Below are 6,000 nucleotides of genomic sequence, written 5' to 3'. Positions count from 1 at the left end.
ATCACTTCTATCAAGTATAATTCATGAAAAAACATAAACATTGTGATCAAGATGTGTCCAACTTCCTGGACGATGAGCCCAAACGGTAAGAGATATCGATCTCTTGGGCCAAGGTCGTGAATTCTGGCCAAGGGGCCACATGTCAGCTGTTGGTAGGAATGTGCATCGTGGGTGATTCTTGGAAGAGTTGTGGGGACTGGGGACATGATATTGAAATGCTGGTGTGTGTCTGTTTTGGGATGCAATATGGACAGCATCGCACAGGCCCCAGAGCACACCTCCCCGAGTGCTGATTGAGGAGTTATAAAAATTTTCGAGTGTGTTAAATGTCGAAATAACCCATGTTGATATAAATTCCACTTAATAGCTTCTTCTTGCGGTGCGAAGGTGCGAGTTTAGCGGTGCGTTGGGATGTTGTGGTCTCTTGGAGATAAAGTTAGAGCGCGCGATTGTTTAGTGCGAATGGGAAAGAAGAGAGAACCCTGGTGGCAGCACCCAACATAAACCGTGTTGGTAAGTCCAGTCGACGCTCGCACGTCGAACAGAACAGACGGATTCTTGGCGCGCAATTCTTGGGGCATTCGCGTGGGATTTTGTTAAACGCGTCTTTGGCACGTTCCACCAATCATTCCGTCATCCCGCATGCGTTTCCTGTCGCGGTGACTAGTAAATGATGCTGAGGATGATCCACCGGGCGCCAGCCGGAAAATGTCACGTTGGAAATTCACTTGGATTGTGAAGGTGTTGATGTGCGGAAGTTGATGAGGGTTAAAGGTTCATCTTGCCCTTCTTGTGGTTCGGATGTGAAAAATCCCATTAATAGTGCTTAATGCTGTGTCTTTTAGTGTGATTCAGTGGCTGGAGATTAGATGGTATATTAGGGGTTGGTCCATTCATCCAATTTTTTTCTGTCATCTCCAACAAAACCCTGGTGAAAGAAAAAAAAGGGCTCAGGACAAAGAGCGTGTGTGCATTCCCTGACCAAGATTAAAAATCTCTCTGAAATATTTTCTCCTCCATAAACTAATTCATTTCTTTTTTTCTTTCGGGGGAGAGACAGAGAGAGGAAGGAGAAGGGATTTTCTGTGGGGCCAGTGACTTCAAGGTGGTCTTCATGACATCGATAAATTTTGCCCAACACCCCCAATGCTCTGGTGCAGAAAATTCGCAGTGTAGCTAATAAATGTGTGTGATGTTTTGGGCAGTTTCTGACAGTGAAAACTTTTACGAGACAAACGTAACAGTTTAGAGAGTGAAATTTTAGTGACACAAACCCTAGAGGACATCAAATTCCCGCTCTTTTTCCCACAAATTCGCCCCCGTAGCTCTGTGCTGATTTATTTTCAGTGGGTGTTTGTATGAATGAACAAAACTGACGGCGACAATGCCTCGGATGGAGTAAAGTTGCTTGAGCGGAAATTAAGTTCTTGTGGACGTGATATCGAGTAAGTATGTGGTGTACAATTCTGTATTCAGTGATGTTAAATGACACTATCAAAATTTACTCAAAACAATTACATTTCATTCAAAATAATTACAAATATATAGGATCATTTGAATAGTACCTATTTAAGACAAAAGTTGACATTATAAGAAGTTTAAAAAATATTTCGACAGCTCAGAATATAAAACGAATAACTCGCGAATGACCAACTTTACAGGAGAGCGATTTCAAGCTGAAATTTTATACGCTGTGTATACGATTTTTAAGATTTGAAACCCCTATAACTTTAGGAATAATTAATTTTCCGGGATAATATTCACAGGGAAGGTAGAGGGTCTCAAGGAGTACCCGAAAAGCGAAAAAACGAACTTTGCAAAAAATCGACATGCACTTATTTGTCCGATAAGTTGATTCAAAGAGTTGTAAGTAAGTCTAACCTGAAATATTCAAGACATAAACTGTATTTTGCAGTGTTTATTTTAATTTAAAATTAAAATTTATAGTAAAAATTTTAAACTATCAGTTGAAAAGGTTATGTTGCAGTTATTCGAAATTTTATATTACGATAACCCATTTTCAGAGATAAGGTTATATAACCTCCAATTCTAAATAGAATAACCTGTTTACGAAATAAAAGAATTAAATGTACTAAAGCAATTGATGCTGAAGTCAGTAGACCTCTTTCTAAAATTCCCCTAATACCTTAAAATGATTTGAGTTTAGAGTGCTGTATCTTTCGAAAAGAGAAATATAACCTACTTTAAATTTAGGAATGTTTTAAATTAATTGAATTTATATTTACTATTAGTCCTATTTGCACAAATTTATGAAAAATTAGCTAAGTTTGGAAAGTTCTGGTGTTCGTTGTATTCGAAATTTTAGGGTTATGTTTTGCCATACCTCACATTTGTTAATAAACTAAATAACTTCTAGCTAAGTAGTTTAACTTAGCTAAATAAGAGAAATTTTGATTAAATAATTTTAACATAATCTTTCGAAAAGATTGTAGAAAAATACAAATATTTTTTTTTAGTTATTACATAATGAAAAGTTACTTTCGAATTTAAACTTAACTAGAGGTTATTTCTCCAGAATCATTAAAGAAAATAACTAAATGCTGAAAACGTACAACCTCAACATTCATCAATGACCAAGGCTTTGAGTTCTCATCTTAAGCCTAAATTATTTAAAATGCTTCTTAACCTCAACATAACCTAAATAGCATAAATCTAGTTTATTTCATATAATCGTTTTTCATTTACCATATCGTATCCCAGAATGCATCGTTTTAAATAGAATTAATAGATGTAAAAATATATAAATTCATTCTTACTTATTCTTTTCGACAAAATAACTATATGCTATGAAGACTTCTTATACATAATCTCCAATGGGAAGTTTAACTCTTTCGCGTCTTTAGGGTCATATATGACCCGGGGAAAAAAGTTTCTTTTTGGCTATTTACATTAATTGAAATCTAACTGGAGTCTTGAGAAAATGAGCCAAGAATCTTACATCCTTCTATTATGATGTCGTGCACGAACAGATAGATTTCAATTAATGTAAATACCCAAAAAAAACTTTTTTCCCCGAGTCATGACATTACCCTAAAGATGCGAAAGAGTTAATTAAATATTCTTATAAGTTCAAAGATTGGGCTTTGAGTTACGCTAGAGAAGCCATAACTTTTAATGGAGATTAATAACTTTAACACAATTTTATTGACTTCAAATTTTTAAAATAAGGATGAACTCTTATACAGGCTTCAGATGAGAGGTTTAGGCTTATCTTCTATAATTTCAAAATTGGTGAAGTTTTTTGAAAAATTTTGATGTGAAATGGTTAAATAAGAGTAATTAATTCTTTAAACTCGTACGGTTCTGTGATCCAGCGTATTATACACAGAAAAAAAATCGTGAAATTGTTCATAAATGTTTGTGAATTATTAGTCATTAGTCCTTACTTGGGACTTATGAAATCCTAGCGTATAACCCATTAAAAAGTTCGTTAAAGTATGTAATTTTTCACAAATATTGTTCGTAACGTGATTACTTGACGAGCATTTTTTGTTCTTTTACAAACATTTGTTCGTACATTTTTGGCTGTCTGGCAAAACTTTACGAAGAAGTTACAAAATCTGATGAACATTTTTCTTTGTGTTTACAAATATTTATGAACAAATATTTGTAAGAGAACAAAAAAGTAACCTCAATTGATCATGTAACGAACAATGTTTGTGAAAAAAGTTCAATTTTTTATAGACTTTTCAGTAGTAATTCACAAACATTTACAAACAATTTTACAAATTTTTTTGTGTATACAAATTGGGAATTTTCTTTAATAAGGTTTATGCGCAGCGCACAATAATTTTGTTTGTAAACATGTTTTCAAAATTTTCTATAGAGCGAGCGAGATGATAGTTCTAGATCTCACTTAAGCCCACCACCGCACAACAACCTTTGTTTTGTAAACATGTTTTTGACATTTGAATTAGAGTGAATGAGACCACAGATCTAGTCATCTTGCTCTCTCTCATAGGATATTTTGAAAACATGTTTACAAACAAAAATTATTGTGCGTGGGCCGTTATGCCTGGAATACAATAATTTTTGTTTTGTAAATATGTTTTCGAAACTGTTTATTAGAGTAAGTGAGATAACTATAAGTAGATCTGTTTAGCCCTTAGATAAGTCAAAAACATATTTACAAAAACAAAGGTACTCTGCGCTGAGTATTAAGTCTTACGCACAATAATTTAAATTTTGTAAACATGGTTTTGACATTTCAGTGAGAGTGAATGAAATCTAGATCTAGTCAATTTGCTCACTCTCATAGGGAATTCCGAAAACATGTTTACTAAACAAAAGTTATTGTGCGTTGGGCATTATCTTACAGTTTATAAACCGTCTCAAGGTTGATTTGCTCATTTGACACTGTAATATTTTATTTCCCCTTTTTTAAGGGCTTAACATTAATTTTTAGTAAATATCGCAAAATTTAAAATTACCATAACGTCAATTTAACTTACAAAATTATATAAATTCAAATTTTATTTTGAAATGTAGTTCATTAAAGCTGAAGATTTGATTTATCTAATCACAAATTTGTTTAGAATACATTTTTGAAATATTATTCAATGCCTAGATGTTACTTAGTCGCTAATAAAATTATCGAGTACAGTAGGTGTCAAAAGTTTGTTGCGTCATGTATGATCGGGAAATTAGGTGAACAAAATAGAAAAATACATTTTAAAACTATGCAAAGTCACCAGTTGCTACTCAAATGCCACAACTTCAAAATATGATAGGATTTAAAAAAGTTAGTTGCATGTATTTGACCATTTTGAGTTACCTTTCCATATAGGGCAACAAACTTTTGACTCATAAAATGATCCACTTTCGGAAAAAAAATCTTTTTTTATTTGAAATAAAATGAACTATTTTTTTTAAATACGTATGAATAAGATCTACAGATTACAAGAAACCAATGTGCTAAAAGAAAAGAAAAATTAAAAGTCATAATCATCATTTTCAAACCGCTTATTCCTATTGGGGTCGTGAGCTTAAGAGATAAATCAAAATATTAGTGTTATATATATATTATTATTATTTGTTCTGAATTTTTAATTTTGTCTTTTTCTCTCCTCTTGTTGCTTTTATTATTATCCAAATTTTTTATTGTCTTCTTTCTGTATTTTTGTTTTGTTTTGAAGTAATTTTGATTAAATTTTATTGAATAAGTTATCTATTTATCTATCCCTTTTCATTAAGTTGTATTTTATGGGCTGTAAATGTCGCATAAATTTATTTTCCACTAAACTGCAAATACTTGCCAAAATTGCTTTGAAAACACTTCCAAAATCTGTTGAGAATGTTACCAAGACACTGCCCCTGTTGCAGTCAAAAGTTAACATCTTTAATCCGTTGGCAAAATGATAAAAAGAACATAAAACTGTGATAGTAAATAACGTAACATTGATTACATGTAATAAATCTGTATGAATGCAGTTGTTATACAATGTATCATAACTTTTGCTCTATGGTACTAAATAATAGACCGATGAAGATAGTGAAAATATTCGCATTGTTATTAGTGGTCACGACATTTCAAAATGCACTGACTTTTTTCTTATTCACCAATTTTTTACCACCAACGCTCTTTGACATGCTTTAAGAACCATTTCTGGGTGTCTCGAGGGAGGAGATATTGTGATTCATGGTATCACACAACTATTACTAAATTTATCTCTCGCCCCTTTTCTTCACATCAGGGATTCCTCAACTTACAAGGTTTTGCCTTGATCTCTTGCTCTCGTTTTTTTGCCATTATTATCCTAAACGGTTAGAGATACTACAAGGCAATTTGGCTGCTTTATTTTACAGATAAATTTAGCAATTGATCAAATAAATTTCGACATCTTAAAGTTTCATGAGTTTGAGATGAATTTCTAAGGAAATAACGTAACATATGAGAAGTTAAGACTAGAAATTAATCTTCGTTGGCTTGTTTATTGTGAATGGAAGATTAGCCTTAAGAACGAGTCATATTTGATTAAG

General features: G+C 32.7%; 1 protein-coding gene across 1 annotated transcript in view; it reads left to right on the top strand.

The window, feature by feature from the left end:
* Nucleotides 1–535: 535 nt before the first annotated feature.
* Nucleotides 536–6,000, top strand: part of LOC129809785 (cardioacceleratory peptide receptor) — a 135,161-nt gene continuing 129,696 nt past the window's right edge. The window contains exons 1-2 of the mRNA XM_055859873.1: nt 536–883; nt 1,061–1,445. The gene's annotated coding sequence lies outside the window, so the exon portion shown is untranslated. The remainder of the gene's footprint in view (nt 884–1,060; nt 1,446–6,000) is intronic.

Source organism: Phlebotomus papatasi, chromosome 1 (assembly GCF_024763615.1).
Source record: "Phlebotomus papatasi isolate M1 chromosome 1, Ppap_2.1, whole genome shotgun sequence".
Classification (NCBI taxonomy): Eukaryota; Metazoa; Arthropoda; class Insecta; order Diptera; family Psychodidae; genus Phlebotomus; species Phlebotomus papatasi.
This window is presented reverse-complemented; position numbering and strand designations above follow the sequence as displayed.